Raw genomic sequence first — 18588 nt, 5'->3', positions numbered from 1 at the left:
CATACGCCCTCTGCCCAATCCCCCGTAGCCCCTCAGTCCTTTCAACCTCCTCATGGCCCTCACCCTGTCAACTCTTACATGCAGCCCCAGAAAGGGTTTACTGTCATTCTCTACAACCTCAATTTTCACCACTGGATGGGAGGAACATGTGAGATCAGGAGTGAGGAAGTACGGCTCTAAGTAGAATCAAAACAGAGGGAAGGTTGCTTCCATGTCCTGGCTATTGTAAATAGTGCTGCAATGAACACTGTGGTACATGACTCTTTCTGAATTATGGTTTTCTCAGGGTATATGCCCAGTAGTGGGATTGCTGGGTCATATGGTAGTTCTATTTTTAGTTTTTTAAGGAACCTCCAAATACCATATGCTAACACATATATATGGAATAAAAAAAATGGTTCTGATGAACCTAGGGGCGGGACAGGAATAAAGACACAGGCATAGAGAATGGACTTGAGGACACGGGGAGGGTGTAGGGTAAGCTGGGACGAAGTGAGAGAGTGGCATGGACATATATACACTCCCAAATGTAAAATAGCTAGCTAGTGGGGAGCAGCTGCATGGCACAGGGAGATCAGCTCAGTGCTTTGTGACCACCTAGAGGGGTGGGATAGGGAGGGTGGGAGGGAGACTCAAGAGGGAGGGGTTATGGGGATATAAGTATGCATATGGCTGATTCACTTTGTTACATGGCAGAAACTAACACAACACTGTAAAGCAATTATACTCCAATAATGATGTTAAAAAAAAAAAAGGGGGAAGGGGTTCATGTCCTGGTGTAGCCAACAGGCAAACTGTCCAAAAAAATCAGCTGTCGAATATGCCCTTCTGGTAATTTTATCTCTTGCACCTTATTATGCAAAGGCAATACTATCCTCCCAGTCCTGAGTTACATTTTCGTGAACCAGAGAAAGTACCTGGCTCCAGAGGAGAGGGAAGAAGAAAAGTCCATTGCCCATATATGCATATTCTGTGCCTCTCCTGTGTCAATTTCCAAAAAGTTATGCTGGTGTTGTTTCTGGAGAGCACATACTGATTTTTTGCCCCAGGTATTCTTGTAAAAGCTCATTAAGTGAACGGATTGATGAATACATTAAGTCCTTTTTGTAATTCGAGGTTAGGAGGCATAGAGTCATATTCCAGACATGATTTGTCCTTAGAAATTGTATCAAATGATTCACCTATAAGGAGAGTTTTAAAACTCTGAACAAGTAGGTGAAGGTTTTGAGAAATTGCTGACCCTCCCCTGTATTCTCCTACCTGTTTCGCCTTCTCTCTGCTCCTGCATTTATTCTCACAGCAATCCCTACACCAGCGTTGTTAAAAAGGAGGAGGATCCAAAAAAGGCTGATGTATTTGCTGCTCAAGGACCACACCATTGGTTTACCTCTGTGCCTATACATTAGAATCATCTGGGAGCTTTAGAAACATCAGTGCCTGGCCCCACCCAGAAAATTAAATCACAATCCCTGGAGGGGGCCCCAGCATGGGAGGTTTAAAAGCTCCCCAGGTGATTCTAATATTCAGCCAAGATTGAAAACCGCTTTACTAGGGTTTAAGCAATGCTAATTAAATCACTCAGATCCAGCTTAGAGCTAGACCCTCCACTTTTACCCACTTGCCAGGTTCCCTGAACATGTCTGTGATATGGTCAAGACTCCACTGTTTGTCTAGATCCAGTCTTAATCTTAAAACACACCACTTCCCTACAGTTCTTCAGTAAAAGTAGTTAACACTCCCATAAGAGCTTGAAGTGCTAAATCATTAAGAATATCACATTCCCTGTTGGATATTGTTCCATGTAATGATGTCTTCAATCATTTCATCATGCATCATTTAAAAGCAGTAAAATATCACAATTTATGCACGAAGCTCTAAGTACACTCAGTCTGCTGTTGATTAGCCTGGAGTTTTTCATTTGCAACCTGACTACAAGATCATGCCACAATAATTTGGTTAAGCCAGATAGATAGTGCCATCAGCACTGCTGCAGAGCAAGCAAGGCTTATGAATTTCACTACAGTGTTGTAGGGAATCTCCTGGATGAATGATTGTACCTTGCTTCCTTTTGTTTTTAATTATTTGCAGCCATATATGTCTTTAATGTAATAAATATATGATGTGATACTGTTAAAATCAAAAACAAAGAGACCAGCCTGGAAAAGTCCCTGAGCAGACAAAATCAGTTTAATCGTACAAGCAAAGCTTAATTTAGCTTATTTTGCAAGACTAACTTGACCTGGGTCATTTCTTGCTTATGCCTCTGAAAATCATAAGCAAAACTTAAACTGTTTCTCCAAACTGATATGCGGTGGCCACTAACCAATTCCCTATCATTTAAGAAAATTCTAATATTATAACCAATCATGGTGAAGAATAAACAGTCACTGCCTTCCCAGTATATAATTTGTTTTTTAACAGTATACCTTGAGCCTCATTCCATGTTTTGGTTTGAGCGCTCCTGGTTCATAAACTGTCTCTGTGGTATGTGCACAATAAACTTTTACTGATTACTACTTCAATGATTCATTGGTTTTACTTCTGTTATTTATGAACTTTTGACAATACATATACACACATACATACACACACATGTATATTTTATATATATGTATATTTAACCATCTAAAGCTACAACAATGTAATTGATGGCAGGGGCCATTGTAATCAGAAACTAAGCTAACTAAGTGATATGTTAGGAAAATAAATACCACCATACATGATGGCAAGACAAATACCAACCAAAGAGTGGAAAAACCCAATTTCCAGTTCTTGCTCTGGCTGGCTGTGTGGCCTTGGGCAAGTCACTTCAGTTCTCTAGGCTCCAGGTCCCTCTGCTGTGAAACAAGGGACTCACCTGGGAATGGCATATGTGTTCTTGTCTTTTCAGTCACACTGGCAGGACCTCTCTGGAGGGCCATGGTGAGAAGCGTTCTGAGGCTTCATCTGCTCACTGGAAAAAATACCATTATCAACATATCAGTGTCTGTCATGAGCTCAGGAGAAGGGAAGTGGAGTTTAAGTTCCACTGGGCCAAACACCAGAGAATTACTTTCCCAAACCAAAGGAGTGAATGGAGACCAGTAGAAATAAAATGAAAACAACTATTTACACCACCTTAGCTGCTAACATTTACAGCCTTATAAAAGTGTGTCCCTGCCTACTGGTACAAAGCTGTCTTTACCTAGCACACTTATCCTTCAGCTCCCTTTCAAATTCTACCTCTTCTACCAGACCAACCACATGCCATAATAATAATTGGTAATATTTCGGTAGCATTTACTATGCTTCAGGCATTGTTGTAAGCATTTTACACAAGTAATTCATTTAATCTTCACAGCAACCCTGTTAGGTAGATACTATTATTATTCCTTTTCTACAGATGGGGAAAGCCGAGGCACGGATTAAGTGACTTGCTCAATATTACACAGTCAGTGAGAGACCTTAAATTTGAACCGAGGCAGTCTGATCTAGAGAAATGTGTTTATCATTGGATGAAATATCCAATGGTAAACACATTTCTGAATATCCAAATCAACCATCCCCTACACCATACTGTGTTTTTTGCATTCTATCATTTTCTGATTGTGTGATTACAGAAGATCGATTAGTGTGGTAAGTACTTTGAGATTCAGACATAACTTTATAGAGGGTGACCATACATCCTGGTTTGCTGACTCAGTGTCTTTGGATGAGGGTGGGGAAATTCAGAATAGGTTTCCCACATGAAGTGATGCCTGAGTTACTGAGTTATTAAAGAATAAATACCAATTAACCACGTTAAAATCTGCAGTTAGGGTCCGTTTGTTCTCTAATACAAACATTCTCCCTTGCCAACTGGTTATATTGCTTGGACCCCAGGATACATCCTTTTGTAAACGGAGTTGACTATCCCTCCCCCAAACTCAAAGAAAACATTAAATTACCTGCAAGAATAAAGTTCAGTCCTGGGGGTCGTGATGGCGGCTCCAGAGCTGGAAGTGCAGTCCCTGGCAGAGGACATGGAGAAGAAGAAACCTCCAGCCACTGCTGAGGCGAGCAGCAGAAATGCCAACATACCCTGGCAGAACTGGAGGGTGTGCTCAGACACCTGGAGGGTCTCTTTGCCTGGTCACTAGAACCCCAAGTGGTGATGCTCCTTGGGGGCAATGCCCTAAGTCTCAAGTTGTTCTGTTACTGACCCGGGTTCTTGGACTCTTTAATCAATAGAAATTGATGAGGAATTCAGGCAACACTTTACTGGGACTTGTGCTGCTGCACAAGGGAGAGAAAACAAGTAACAGGTGCCCTCGTTTGCTCTCCGAGGAGGGCAAGCTGGTCCCTTAAATGGGATGAGGGTGGGGGCAAATCAGTGGGTTGGGCCGGAGGGGTGGCTTAGGGGGTCTGCCCACCCCCTTGGTGGTGCTATGTGCAGGGACCATGCGTAATATCCTGCTTTTGCTCTCAGCGCCTCAGAAATGGTAGTTGGCGAATGCGTGCAGTGATTTTCAGTCCCTTATAGTTGCTTTGCATTCTGTTGCTCGAGGAGACTTTGTCCTGGTGCAAGGGCAAGCACTCCAGTAAAGGGTCCCAGGTCCCAGCCTATCTCAGTTCTACGACCTTGACTTGTTCTGCTTGGCCGCCAACAGCATGGACCCAAGCCTGAGCACAGCAGCTTGTTTGCACCATCTCTTCTGAGCCATTTTCATGGCTGGCACCTTCAGTGAGCTGAAGCCTCCTCCACTCATGGGCACCATACTAATGGCACAGGGCCACCATGACTGTGGAGAAGATTGGTCTCGACCCAAGCTCAATTACAGAGTGCCCAGCCCGGGCCACAAACTCACTGTGACCATGTTCTGTGGTTAATTCTCCATCCCAACCATTGCTTGGGAGGATTTCATTTGGTTCCAGGCAGTAGTGACACTGAAAGTCTTCCATGAGTAAAGAGGAATGCTTCTTAATCGTAAACACAATGGCTAAATTATCTTTCCCCTGGTGGCACCAAGTGACCCATCTCTCACTTAGAGCTAGGTACTTCCTGGTGAGAAGAAAGTTCTGTCCTTCTGGCTGCCTGCCTCCCTTCCTCAGACTTCCTGGTGGGCTGATGGTATGGCTGGGACTGTGACACCATTATTGAACAACATCTTTTTGAAACAAAGGCTGATTTTCCCAGACAGTGCTGAGTCAGGCGTTTCTGTTTAGGGTTGGAAAGCAAACATGGGCTCATAGACAGACACTCTTATGGAGGTGGCCCTTTTCTGCTTCTTGCTGTGGCCTTTCAGAATTTTTACCAGGGACATAATGTGGGTGTGACTCACGAACTTAAATGTAAAATGAATGGATTCTGGACTTCCCTGGTGGCGCAGTGGTTAAGAACCCACCTGCCAATGCAAGGGGCACGGGTTTGAGCCCTGGTCCGGGAAGATACCACGTGCCATGGAGCAACTAAGCCCGTGCACCACAACTACTGAGCCTGCACTCTAGAGCCCGCTAGCCACAACTACTGAGCCCTCGCACCACAACTATTTAAGCCCACATGCCTAGAGCCCATGTTCCGCAATAAGAGAAGCCACAGCAATGAGAAGCCCGCGTACCACAACAAAGAGTAACCCCAGCTTACCGCAACTAGAGAAAGCCCGTGCGCAGCAACGAAGACCCAACGCAGCCAAAATTAAATAAATAAATAAACTTATTTTAAAAAATAAAAATTAAAAATAAATAAAATAAATAAAATGAATGGATTCATATTAAATTTTCCTCAAACTCAAGAAAAAAGTTCAGTCCTATCGTAATTATGGTAAATTGCTTTACATATGAAAAGCTTAAAAAGGTCACTTCCAGGTCATGTTCTTGTGTCGTTAGAAAGGGAGGGAAAGCTTTAATAAAACTCTTGATTAGGAAACAAGAAAATACTTCAGGACACGAGAGAGTGTGGGAAATCATTTCTTCTTATGGTCAAGAGCTTCAGACTCTCCAGTAAATCAAACATAATGAGCTGGTAACTCCATGAGGATGTGAGGGAAAAGATGATACATTTTGGTGAGTTCCAGACAAATAAAAATTGGTTCCACTTTTACACTCTGAGACCTAGTTTAGGGAGGATTGGGCTAACAGGAAAGCATGCTGTTAAGGGAGAGAATAAAAAGGGACCAGGTTGGAACCTTACTTTTGTTTCTGGTTTGGTGATCATGAATTTATTTAACAGTCTTATTTTTCAAATTTATTACAATAATTATTTTCAACCTGCTCACGATGGTAATTTGTTCCACAGACACACAAAGATACAAGCCTTGTAAGACACTTTTACCTGTAAGACCTGAAATCACTAAGAAGCTCAGAGAAGAATGCAGGGAGGATGCATTTCACTTCCTCAAAGCCACACCAGGATGGCTCTTGGTTAATCACCATAATAGGACACTAAACGAAGCTCAAAAGTCGATCTGCTTTCAAGGTGATCATATATCCTGGAAACTTGAAGTTGCCTGCCTCCCAGATGACGGGCAAGGGGAAACAATGATGAAACCTATCAGAAGATGGGAGCACAACTCTTCCAGAGACAGAAACCAACTTACAAACAAGAAACCAGTCAGAGGTGATTTCAATTTACCGGGCAGGAGTTAAAAACTGAGATCAGGATATGGGCAAAAAGGAAAATAATCAGGAGCTAGGACAACAGAAATAGGGAGTCAAGACCAAATGAGAAACTCCAGAGGCTGGAGTAGGAATGCTGCCCAGAAACTCCATGGTTCCCACCTCTGGGTGGGCTATCTGGAGGTTCTAAATTCCAGGATGCCTCTGGGAGGTTGGGGAGAAGAGGACATTTGGTCAACCTGAACCAGCTTCCCAGGTTCAGGTTTAAACATGAGCTCCACCACTTTCGGAGCACAATCTTGGAACCATTCTTGACTTTGAAAAGACACCTTTGATGAGTCAAAAGATTCAGGAGGGCAGCAGAACAGGTCTCCACTTGAAGTCATCTAACATCAGTGCCCACAATCATAGTGGCCCTAAAAGTCACAGCAAACCCAGTGTGCCCATTTGCACACTTCTCTGCAAGTTGGAACATTTTTCATAAAGATGTCATGACGTTTCCTCTATTAACTTGTTGAGCAAAACTTTTGTTCACAGGACAAAGGTGAACTGGAGCACCACCCTATATGAATGATCACTATCCCACAATAGTATACTTTCTTCCTGTTGCAATTTTTCATAATGTGTGACATGATTTATCTAATGTCAATTCTCCCTTCAGACAATAAGCACCAAGAGGGCAGGAACTGTGACTATTTTTGTCCGCTATTGTATCCTCATCACCTGAAATACTATCTGGCACCAAGGAGCCCTCAATAAATATTTGCTGAAGAGATAATACCCACTCAAAAAATTGTGAGGGCTAAAAGAGAAAATATATGTGAAGTACCCATCCCAGTGTCTGGCAAATGACTCAACATTTTTTGAGTAGAGTGAATGAGTGGAGAAGATTTTACTGCACTCACTCTTGGTGCCCCCTCTGGTTACCTTCCTATTTTACATCTTTCTTTTATTACATACTTTTCAAATGAGTGCTCAATGCTTTTATTTCCTCTCTGGTTACTCTCCAACTTCTGCCCTTTCCAATTCACTGAAATAATCCCCTCAAAGCTGTTTCAAATCCAAACAATTGGCAAACTCTCTCGTCCTTGAAACTCTCTCAGTGTCTGTGGCGCCACTACAAATTCTCCTGCAGCTTTTCCAGTACTTTCTCCATTCCTATCACTGACTCTCAACTTTCTCCTGTTCTCTCAGTGAGAGTATCATCAGGACTCACACCTTGATTGTCTGCCTTTTTTTCTTTCATTAAAATTGGACTTAGCGGGGCTTCCCTGGTGGCGCAGTGGTTGAGAATCTGCCTGCCAATGCAGGGGACACGGGTTCGAGCCCTGGTCTGGGAAGATCCCACATGCCGTGGAGCAGCTGGGCCCGTGGGCCACAACTGCTGAGCCTGCACGTCTGGAGCCTGTGCTCCGCAACAAGAGAGGCCGCGACAGTGAGAGGGCTGTGCACCACGATGAAGAGTGGTCCCCACTTGACACAACTAGAGAAAGCCCTCGCACAGAAACGAAGACCCAACACAGCTAAAAATAAAAAATTAATTTAAAAAAAAATTGGACTTAGCGGGGTTCCCTAGTGGCGCAGTGGTTAAGAATCCGCCTGCCATCCTAGAGAATGGACTTGAGGATATGGGGAGGGGGAAGGGTAAGCTGTGACAAAGCGAGAGAGAGGCATGGACATATATACACTACCAAACGTAAGGTAGATAGCTAGTGGGAAGCAGCCGCATAGCACAGGGAGATCAGCTCGGTGCTTTGTGACTGCCTGGAGGGGTGGGATAGGGAGGGCGGGAGGGAGGGAGACGCAAGAGGGAAGAGATATGGGAACATATGTATATGTATAACTGATTCACTTTGTTATAAAGCAGAAGCTAACACACCATTGTAAAGCAATTATACTCCAATAAAGATGTAAAAAAAAAAAAAAAAAAAGAATCCACCTGCCAATGCAGGGGACACGGGTTCAAGCCCTAGTCCAGGAAGATCCCACATGCCGCGGAGCAACTAAGCCCATGAACCACAACTACTGAGCCTGTGCTCTAGAGCCCACGAGCTACAACTACTGAGCCCGCGTGCCACGACTACTGAAGCCCAAACACCTAGAGCCTGTGCTACACAACAAGAGAAGCCACCGCAATGAGAAGCCGGTGCACCACAATGAACAGTAGCCCCCGCTGACTGCAACTAGAGAAAGCCTGCACGCAGCAACAAAGACCCAACTCAGCCAAAAATAAATTAATTAATTAATTAAAAATAATTGGACTTAGCCAATCTAAGATACCACTTACTACTTCTTGCTAATGACTCAAAATTTTTCAGATCTTTCATATTTTGCCTGACCTATAATCCCATACTCCCCAAACCTTGGGGAAATTGTCCCTTTTTGAGCTCTTAGAACGTTTTCATCCTCCCTACAAACATAGCCTGTATATTTGTCTCTACCAGACTCCCTTAGGATAAGCCCCATATCATAGGTTTTTTTATCCTCAGCACCTAGCATTAAATTCCAGCACAAAACAAGTGATCATTTGTTGAATTAATGAGTTTATAAAACTATTATTAAAACATTTTCATTTGAACCTCTTGCAATTTCTCAAACTTTACACCAGAATGATATCCTTTTTCCCTAAATTTCTTTGCCTCCTGAATTTCCTGCTGTCAATGGTACTGGCATCCACCTATCTGATCCTAAAATCTTCAGGTCCTCTGTCACTCCTTTCCATTTCCCTCATATTCATCAAATCTTAATGTTTCCTATGGTATTCTAAGTCATATCCATTCTTCATCCCCACTATCAACATGCAAACCTAGCATGGTCTCAGGTCCCATCTGGATTATTACAACAGCCTCCTTATTCCCAAACATGCAAAGGCTCTCTATTATCTGCAGCAGGCTTGTACTCTAATATCCTTGACTTGGTTTTCAGGAATCTCCATAATCCAGTCTCTCCTCTTCCCCTACCACTGACTATTGATCCAACCTCAGGTCAACATCCACTGCCACAACATCTAGGCAGGCTGTTCCTGCCATTGACCACTCCAGTGATGACTTGTTCTCTATCTGAAATCCTTTCCTTCACCATCTATGGACTTCTGCCCACAATTCAAGACTTAGATCAAATAATTTCTTATTTAACAGCTTTATTGAAATTATCTTTAACATATAAAAATTGTATTTATTTAAGAGGTACAACTTGATGTACTGACACAAATAATTTTTTATGCAGGAAACTTACATTGACCATTCCAGTTCCTAACCCCTTTCCTCCAACAGTGCTTAAATTCTACACCAGGACCTCATTCAGGACTTCATTAAGGGTTTTGCCCTGATTTCTCTGTGTTCATCTTCTTTCTTCAAAGACATTGTGAGCTTACTGAGGACTGTGGCTATGTTCTGAGTTCTCAGCAAGTGGTAAGTAGACACTTGCTGATTGATTAACTTTATCAGATTTAGATACAACTGTGACTCATTTAAAAGATGAGATACAGTCCATAAAAGCAGACTACCGCAGATAACTGGGGGAATCAAAACTCATTTCATCTCCCTGTAAAGTTGGAAATGAGTTCTCAACAGGAAAAATTTATGTGGTCAGAATTTTATAAAATAACATTTAATATACAACACAATTTTCAAGTCACACTTGTTAAGGAATAGCAAGATATTCTGGTGGAGAATAGGAAAGGGAAGACAAAATGAAATCAATAAAATTCCTCATGGGACTTCCCTGGTGGTCCAGTGGTTAAGAATCTGCCTTCCAATGCAGGGGACGCAGATTTGATCCCTGGTCGGGGAACTTAGATCCCACATGCCGCAGGGCAACTAAGCCCACAACTACTGAGCCCGCGTGCTCTGGAGTCCATGTGCCACAACTAAAGAGAAACCCGCACACTGCAACGAAGATTCCACATGCCACAACTAAGACCTGATGCAGCCAAATAAATAAACATATATTCTTAAAAGTTAAAACAAAATGAATTCCTCAGGCAAACTACAGTATACAAGTGTTCTCAAAGAACTTTACCCTGTCAACTTGACTGACCATCTAAAGATGGTCCTAAAAATTTCAAACTTTTCTTCCCTTCTCAAGAGGAGAGAATCTCTGTCCTGAATATTTTTTCTTTACCTTTTTTTAAAGTTTTATTTATTTTTTACCTTTCAAATCTTTTTTAAATTTTATTTAATTTATTTTTTTATACAGCAGGTTCTTATTAGTTATCTATTTTATATATATTAGTGTATATATGTCAATCCCAATCACCCAGTTCATCCCACCCTCCCCACCCCATCCCCACTTTCCCTCCTTGGTGTCCACAAATTTGTTCTCTACATCTGTGTCTCTATTTCTGCCTTGAAAACCAGTTCATCTGTACGATTTTTCTAGATTGCACATATATGCATTAATATATGATATTTGTTTTTCTCTTTCTAACTTACTTCACTCTCTATGACACTCTCTTGGTCCATCCACATGTGTAGAAATGACCCAATTTCATTCCTTTTTACGGCTGAGTAATATTCCATTGCATATATATACCACATCTTCTTTATCCATTCATCTGTCAATGGGCATTTTGGTTGCTTCCATAACATGGCTATTGTAAATAGTGCTGCAATGAACATTGGGGTGCATGTGTCTTTTTGAATTATGGTTTTCTCTGGGTATATGTCCAGTAGTGGGATTGCTGGATCATATGGTAATTTTATTTTTAGTTTTTTAAGGAACCTCCATACTGTTCTCCACAGTGGCTGTATCAATTTACATTCCCACCAACAGTGCAAGAGGGTTCCCTTTTCTCCACACCCTCTCCAGCATTTGTTCTTTGTAGATTTTCTGATGATGCCCATTCTAACTGGTGTGAGGTGATACCTCATTGTAGTTTTGATTTGCATTTCTCTAATAATTAGTGATGTTGAGCAGCTTTTCATGTGCTTCTTGGCCACCTGTATGTCTTCTTTGGAGAAATGTCTATTTAGGTCTTCTGCCCATCTTTTGATTGGGTTGTTTGTTTTTTTAATATTGAGCTACATGAGCTGTTTGTATATTTTGGAGATTAATCCTTTGTCCATTGATTCGTTTGCAAATATTTTCTTCCATTCTGAGGGTTATCTTTTCGTATTGTTTCCTTTACTGTGCAAAAACATTTAAGTTTCATTAGGTCCCATTTGTTTATTTTTGTTTTTATTTCCATTACTCTAGGAAGTGGATCAAAAAAGATCTTGCTGTGATTTATGTCAAGAGAGTGTTCTTCCTAGGTTTTCCTCTAAGAGTTTTATAGTGTCTGGCCTTACATTTAGGTCTTTGATCCATTTGGAGTTTATTTCTGTGTATGGTGTTAGGGAGTGCTCTAATTTCATTCTTTTATATGTAGCTGTCCAGTTTTCTCAGCACCACTTATTGAAGAGACTGTCCTTTCTCCATTGTATATCTTTGCCTCCTTCATCATAGATTAGTTGACCATAGGTGCATGGGTTTATCTCTGGGCTTTCTATCCTGTTCCATTGATCTATATTTCTGTTTTTGTGCCAGTACCATATTCTCTTGATTACTGTAGCTTTGTAGTATAGTCTGAAGTCAGGGAGTCTGAATCCACCAGCTCCATTTTTTCCCCTCAAGATTGCTTTGGCTATTTGGGGTCTTTTGTGTCTCCATAAAAATTTTAAGATTTTTTTGTTCTAGTTGTGTCAAAAATGCCATTGGTAATGTAATACGGATTGTGATGAATCTGAAGATTGCTTTGGGTAGCATAGTCATTTTCACAATATTCATTCTTCCAATCCACGAACATGGTATATCTCTCCATCTGTTTGTGTCAACAGTGATTTCTTTCATCAGTGTCTTATAGTTTTCTGAGTACAGGTCTTTTACCTCCTTAGGTAGGTTTATTTCTACGTATTTTATTCTTTTTGTTGCAGTGGTGAATGGGATTGTTTCCTTAATTTCTCTTTCTGATCTTTTGTTGTTAGTGTATAGGAATGCAAGAGATTTGTGCATTAATTTTGCATTAATGTGCAAAATTTTGTATCCTGCATTTTGTATCCTGTGCATTAATTTTGTATCCTGCAACTTTACCAAATTCATTAATTAGCTCTAGTAGTCTTCTGGTGGCATCTTTAGGATTCTCTATGTATAGTATCATGTCATCTGCAAACAGTGACAGTTTTACTTCTTCTTTTCCAATTTGTATTCCTTTTATTTCTTTTCCTTCTCTGATTGCCATGGCTAGGACTTCAAAATCTATGTTGAATAACAGCAACAAGAGTGGACATCCTTGTCTTGATCCTGATCTTAGAGGAAATGCTTTCAGTTTTTCACCATTGAGAATGATGTTTGCTGTGGGTTTGTTGTATATTGCTTTTATTATGTTGAGGTAAGTTCCCTCTATGCCCACTCTCTGGAGAATTTTTATCATAAATGGGTGTTGAATTTTGTCAAAGCTTTTTCTGCATCTATTGGGATGATCATATGGTCTTTCTTCTTCAATTTGTTAATATGGTGTATCACATGGACTGATTTGTGTATATTGAAGAATCCTTGCATCCCTGGGATAAATCCCACTTGATCATGGTGTATGATCCTTTTAATCTGTTGTTGGATTCTGTTTGCTAGTATTTTGTTGAGGATTTTTGCATCTATATTCATCAGTGATATTGATCTGTAATTTTCTTTTTTTGTAGTATCTTTGTCTAGTTTTGGTATCAGGGTGATGGTGGCCTCATAGAATGAGTTTGGGAGTGTTCCTCCCTCTGCAACTTTTTGGAAGAGTTTGAGAAGGATAGGTGTTAGCTCCTCTCTAAATGTTTCATAGAATTCACTTGTGAAGCCATCTGACCCTGGACTTTTGTTTGTTGGAAGATTTTTAATCACAGTTTCAATTTCATTACTTGTGATTGGTCTGTTCATATTTTTTGTTTCCTCCTGGTTCAGTCTTGGAAGGTTATACCTTTCTAAGAGTTTGTCCATTTCTTCCAGGTTGTCAGTTTTTGGCATAGAGTTGCTTGTAGTAGTCTCTTACGATGCTTTGTATTTCTGCGGTGTCCATTGTAAATTCTCCTTTTTCATTTCTAATTTTATTGATTTGAGTCTCTTTTTCTTGATGAGTCTGGCTAATGGTTTATCAATTTTGTTTACCTTCTCAAAGAACCAGAATTTAGTTGTATTGATCTTTGCTATTTTCTCTGTTTCTATTTCATTTATTTCTGCTCTAATCTTTATGATTTCTTTCCTTCTAACTTAGGTTTTGTTTGTTCTTCTTTCTCTAGTTCCTTTAGGTGTTAGGGTGGATTGTTTACTTGAGACTTGTCTTGTTTCTTGAGGTAGGATTGTATTGCTATAAACTTCCCTCTTAAAACTGCTTTTGCTGCATTCCATAGTTTTTGGATCATCATGTTTTCGTTGTCATTTGTCTCTATGTATTTTTTGATTTCCTCTTTTATTTCTTCAGTGGGCTCTTGGTTATTTAGTAACGTATTGTTTAGCCTCCATGTGTTTGTGTTTTTTATGGTTTTTTCCCTGTAATTGACTTCTGATCTCATAGTGTAGTGGTCAGAAAAGATGCTTGATATGACTTCAATTTTCTTAAATTTACTGAGGCTTGATTTGTGACCCAAGATGTGATCTATCCTGGAGAATGTTCCGTGTGCACTTGAGAAGAAAGTGTAGTCTGATGTTTTCAGATAGAAAGTTCTACAAATATCAATTAAATCTATCTGGTCTATTGTGTCATTTAAAGCTCATGTTTCCTATTAATTTTCTGTCTGGATGATCTGTCCATTGGTGTAAGTGAGGTGTTAACGTCCCCCACTATTATTGTGTTACTGTCGATTTCCTCTTTTATAGCTGTTAGCATTTGCCTTATGTATTGAGTGCTCCTATGTTGGGTGCATATATTTTTTTAATTGTTATATCTTCTTCTTGGATTGATCCCTTGATCATTATGTAGTGTCCTTCCTTGTCCTTGTAACATACTTTATTTTAAAGTCTATTTTATCTGAAATGAGTATTGCTACTCCAGCTTACTTTTGATTTCCATTTGCATGGAACATCTTTTTCCATCCCCTCACTTTCAGTTTGTATGTGTCCCTAGGTCTGAAGTGTGTCTCTTATAGACAGCATATATATGGGTCTTTTTTTTGTATCCATTCAGCAAGGCTGTGTCTTTTGGTTGGAGCATTTAATCCATTCGCATGTAAGGTAATTATTGATATGTATGTTCCTATTACCATTTTCTTAATTGTTTTGGGTTTGTTTTTGTAGGTCCTTTTCTTCTCTGTGTTTCCCACTTAGAGAAGTTCCTTTAGCATTTGCTGTAGAGCTGGTTTGGTAATGCTGAATTCTCTTAGCTTTTGCTTGTCTGTAGAGCTTTTGATTTCTCCTTCCAATCTGAATGAGATCCTTGCCAAGTAGAGCAATCTTGGTTGTAGGTTCTTCCCTTTTATTTCTTTAAATATATCATGCCATTCCTTTGTGGCTTGTAGAGTTTCTGCTGAGAAATCAGCTGTCAACCTTATGGGAGTTCCCTTGTACGTTCTTTGTTGTTTTTCCCTTGTTTCCTTTAATAATTTTTCTTTGTCTTTAATTTTTGTCAATTTGATTACTATGTGTCTCAGCATGTTTTCTGTAGTTTTATCTTGTTCCTTCATCTGGTACATAGTCCTCTGCCTTTTCATTTTGTCTATCTTTCTGTGAATGTGGTTTTCCTTCCACAGGCTGCAGAATTGTACTTCTTCTTGCGTCTGCTGTGTGCCCTTTGATGGATGAGGCTATCTAAGGGGGTTGTGCAATCTTTCTGATGGGAGGGACTTGTGGTGGGTATAGCTGGGTGTTGCTCTGGTGAGCAGAGCTCAGTAAAACTTTAATCCACTTGTCTGCTGATGGGTGGGGCTGAGTTCCCTCTCTGTTGGTAGTTTGGCCTGAGGCAACCCAGCAGTGGAGCCTATAGACTTTTTGGTGGGGCTAATGGCGGACTCAGGAGCGCTCATTTCAAGGAGTCGTTCCCAGAACTTGTGCTGCCAGTGTCCTTGTCCCTGTGGTGAGCCACAGCACCCCCAGCCTCTGCAGGAGACCCTCCAACACTAGCAGGTAGGTCTGGTTCAGTCTCCTATGGGGTCACTGCTCCTTCACCCTGGGTCCTGATGCACACACTACTTTGTGTGTGCCCTCTAAGAGTGGAGTCTCTGTTTTCCCCAGTCCTGTCAAAATCCTGCAATCAAATCCCGCTTGCCTTCAAAGTCTGATTCTCTGGGAATTCCTCCTCCCATTACCAGATGCCCAGGTTGGGAAGCCTGACATGGGGCTCAGAACTTTCACTCCAGTGGGTGGACTTCTGTGGTATAACTGTTCTCCAGTTTGTGAGTCACACACCCAGAGGTTATGGGATTTGATTTTATTGTGATTGCGCCCCTCCTACCATCTCACTGCAGCTTCTCCTTTGTCTTTGGATGTGGGATATCTTTTTTGGTGAATTCCAGTGTCTTCCTGTCGATGACTGTTCAGTAGTTTATTGTGATTCTGGTGCTCTTGCAAGAGGGAGTGAGCACACGTCCTTCTACCCTGACCATCTTGAACCAATTCTACCTTTTCTTTACTTTTTTAAACTTTCTATTTTGAAATAATTTAAAAGTTTCAAAAACAGTACAAAGGGTTTCCATATACCCTTTACTTAGCTTCTTCTAATGTTAACATGTATCAAAACCAGGAAATTAATATGCCAATATTCAGTCAATACTATTGACTGAACTACAGATCTTATTTGAATTTCTCTAGTATTTCTCTTAATGTCCTTTTAGTGTTCCAGGATCAATTTAGGATCCCACACTGCATTTGGTTGTCTCCTTAGTCTCCTCCAGTCTGTGACAATTCCTCAGTCTTTCCTTATCTTTCGTGACTTTGATACTTTTAATGAGTAGTAGACAGGTATTTTGTAGAATGTTGCTCAGTTTGGGTTTATGTGATGTTTTCTCATGATTAAAGAGAAGTTTGTGCCTTTTCTGGCACGATTACTGCAAAAGTGATCTTGTGTACTTCTCAGTGCATGATATCAAGAGGTATGAGATACTGATATGTCTCAGTACCAGGGACATTGACCTTGAACACTTGGTCATTATGGCGTCTGTTGGGTTTCTTCATTGCAAATTATTATTACAAGTTATCATTCTCCCTGGGGGGGGGAGATTTTTTTGAGATTTTGCTATTATGCTATTTCTACCCTATCTTTCACCCACTGATTTTATCCATCAGTGGATCTTGCCTGCAACAATTATTGCTGTGGTATTTGCCAAATGGTGGTTTTATAGTTCCCTCATTCCTACTATATTAATTGGAATTGTGTAAGGCTGCATGTTTCTTAATATATTATTGATTTATGCTCTTCAGCAGATGTCTAGTATGTAGAGCACAGTCCTGGGAGGCTTGGAGATCCTAGTCTAGTAACAGTTCTGCCCCTAACAAGCTTTATCAACTTGGGAATATGTCTGTTTTATACTTTCAAGTCAAAGGAGGTAGCCTAAAGTATATTTTTCAGAAAAAAAGAAGTTGTTAGAGGAGGAGAAGAAGGAGGAGGAGGGGAGAAAGGAAAAGAGGGAAAGCAGGGAGGGAGCGGAATGAAAGGAAAATTAACCTTTTGTGTCTTTTTCTTAACTATCAGTAACTTTGAAAACAAGTAGCATTTTAAGGGGACACTTTCTTTTCAATGAGATATTCCCATATTGAATACCAAGGAAGGATCTAGAAACAAAACACATTTCTGGCAGTCATGCCACCTGGATGAGTTACACAGCAGGATAATACATTTCTGAGGTCATTACATACCAGTATAACTACCATTATGACTTTCCCTCTTATCTTTTAGAGTAAGTGAGTATATCTTGAAAGAGGAAAAAAGGGCCTCAAAGCCACAGTACAAACTAGCAGAGTGGTAACTGCCACCAAACCTGATGGCCTCTGTACCCCATGCAGGAAAGTAGAACATAGTACACAGTAATTCTCAAATTGGGAAGCACTCATTTACACCAGGGCAGGGGCAGGGGAAGCTGTATCCACAAATACCTTGAGATTATTATAATTCTTTATTCTCATATGATTGATTGAAACTCTTGGAAAAAAATAACATAGGTATATTCTGGGTCAATCAGGATGACCACTCAATACCCACAAACAGATATTAATTCCAGTGTTCTCATTTTTGCACAGTGGTTTATAATCAGGTCATTATCAACTGATCATTTGAAGAGGTAGCATTTAACTTCTATGTGCTAATAGGCATAACTGAATGCATTTGAGCTGGCATGTCCTAATATCCAAATGACAACATTCTATATCTGCTGTCATACTTAGGTCATTTCGTTTAACCAATTATAAAGATAAATCCTGAGATTTGCAGTGATACTCAAAATTGAAAGACATTTTCATGGACTAAAACTTTAGTTTCTTAAGTAACTTAATAAATTGGGATTTTGCTATACATCATGAAAATGACAGTGTTCAGTAGCATACTTTATTGGAACATAATGAGGAAAGAATTGATTGATTTCCTCCTAATGAGGAAAGAATTGAGGCAGACCTAGAATGGAAATAAGGCACCAAAGTCAACTGGAGGCCAAAAATTACCTCATTTTGTCCTACCTAAAAGCTTAACAATAGTTTGAGTAGAGAAACATTTGTTGGAGAGTTGTGTCATACTATAGACATTAATCCAGATATAGCAGTATAACTGTTAATACCATTCAGTAAGAAAGTGGATTCTTTGTATGTATCTCCCTCTGATCTAATTAGCTGGCAAAAGTTCACTACCAGAACACGTAATTATAGAGATACATGGAAAATGTTTTTGTTAAATGGTCCTTTTAAAATTTTTCAGTATATTTGGGCATGCATTATTACATTAATTGCTCAAAGGATCAAAAGAGAGTGTATTGTTTATTGTTTAAAAGGAAAAATAATAAAATGATAATGCTGATGCCATAAATAATGGCCCATCATGCTTAAAATCAAAAGGATCAAGTCAACAAGTAGAAGATA

At 40.2% G+C, this 18588-nt stretch overlaps 1 pseudogene across 1 annotated transcript; it reads left to right on the top strand.

Annotated features, from left to right (window-relative positions):
* The first annotated feature begins 3959 nt into the window (after positions 1-3959).
* Positions 3960-4926, top strand: LOC308617936 (MAD2L1-binding protein-like; annotated as a pseudogene). The gene is made up of 2 exons: positions 3960-4157; positions 4574-4926. The product of its transcript is annotated as an MAD2L1-binding protein-like (transcript).
* Positions 4927-18588: the final 13662 nt, after the last annotated feature.

This window comes from Mesoplodon bidens (genome assembly GCF_964165515.1).
Source record: "Mesoplodon bidens genome assembly, chromosome: 5".
Lineage (NCBI taxonomy): Eukaryota > Metazoa > Chordata > Mammalia > Artiodactyla > Ziphiidae > Mesoplodon > Mesoplodon bidens.
This window is presented reverse-complemented; position numbering and strand designations above follow the sequence as displayed.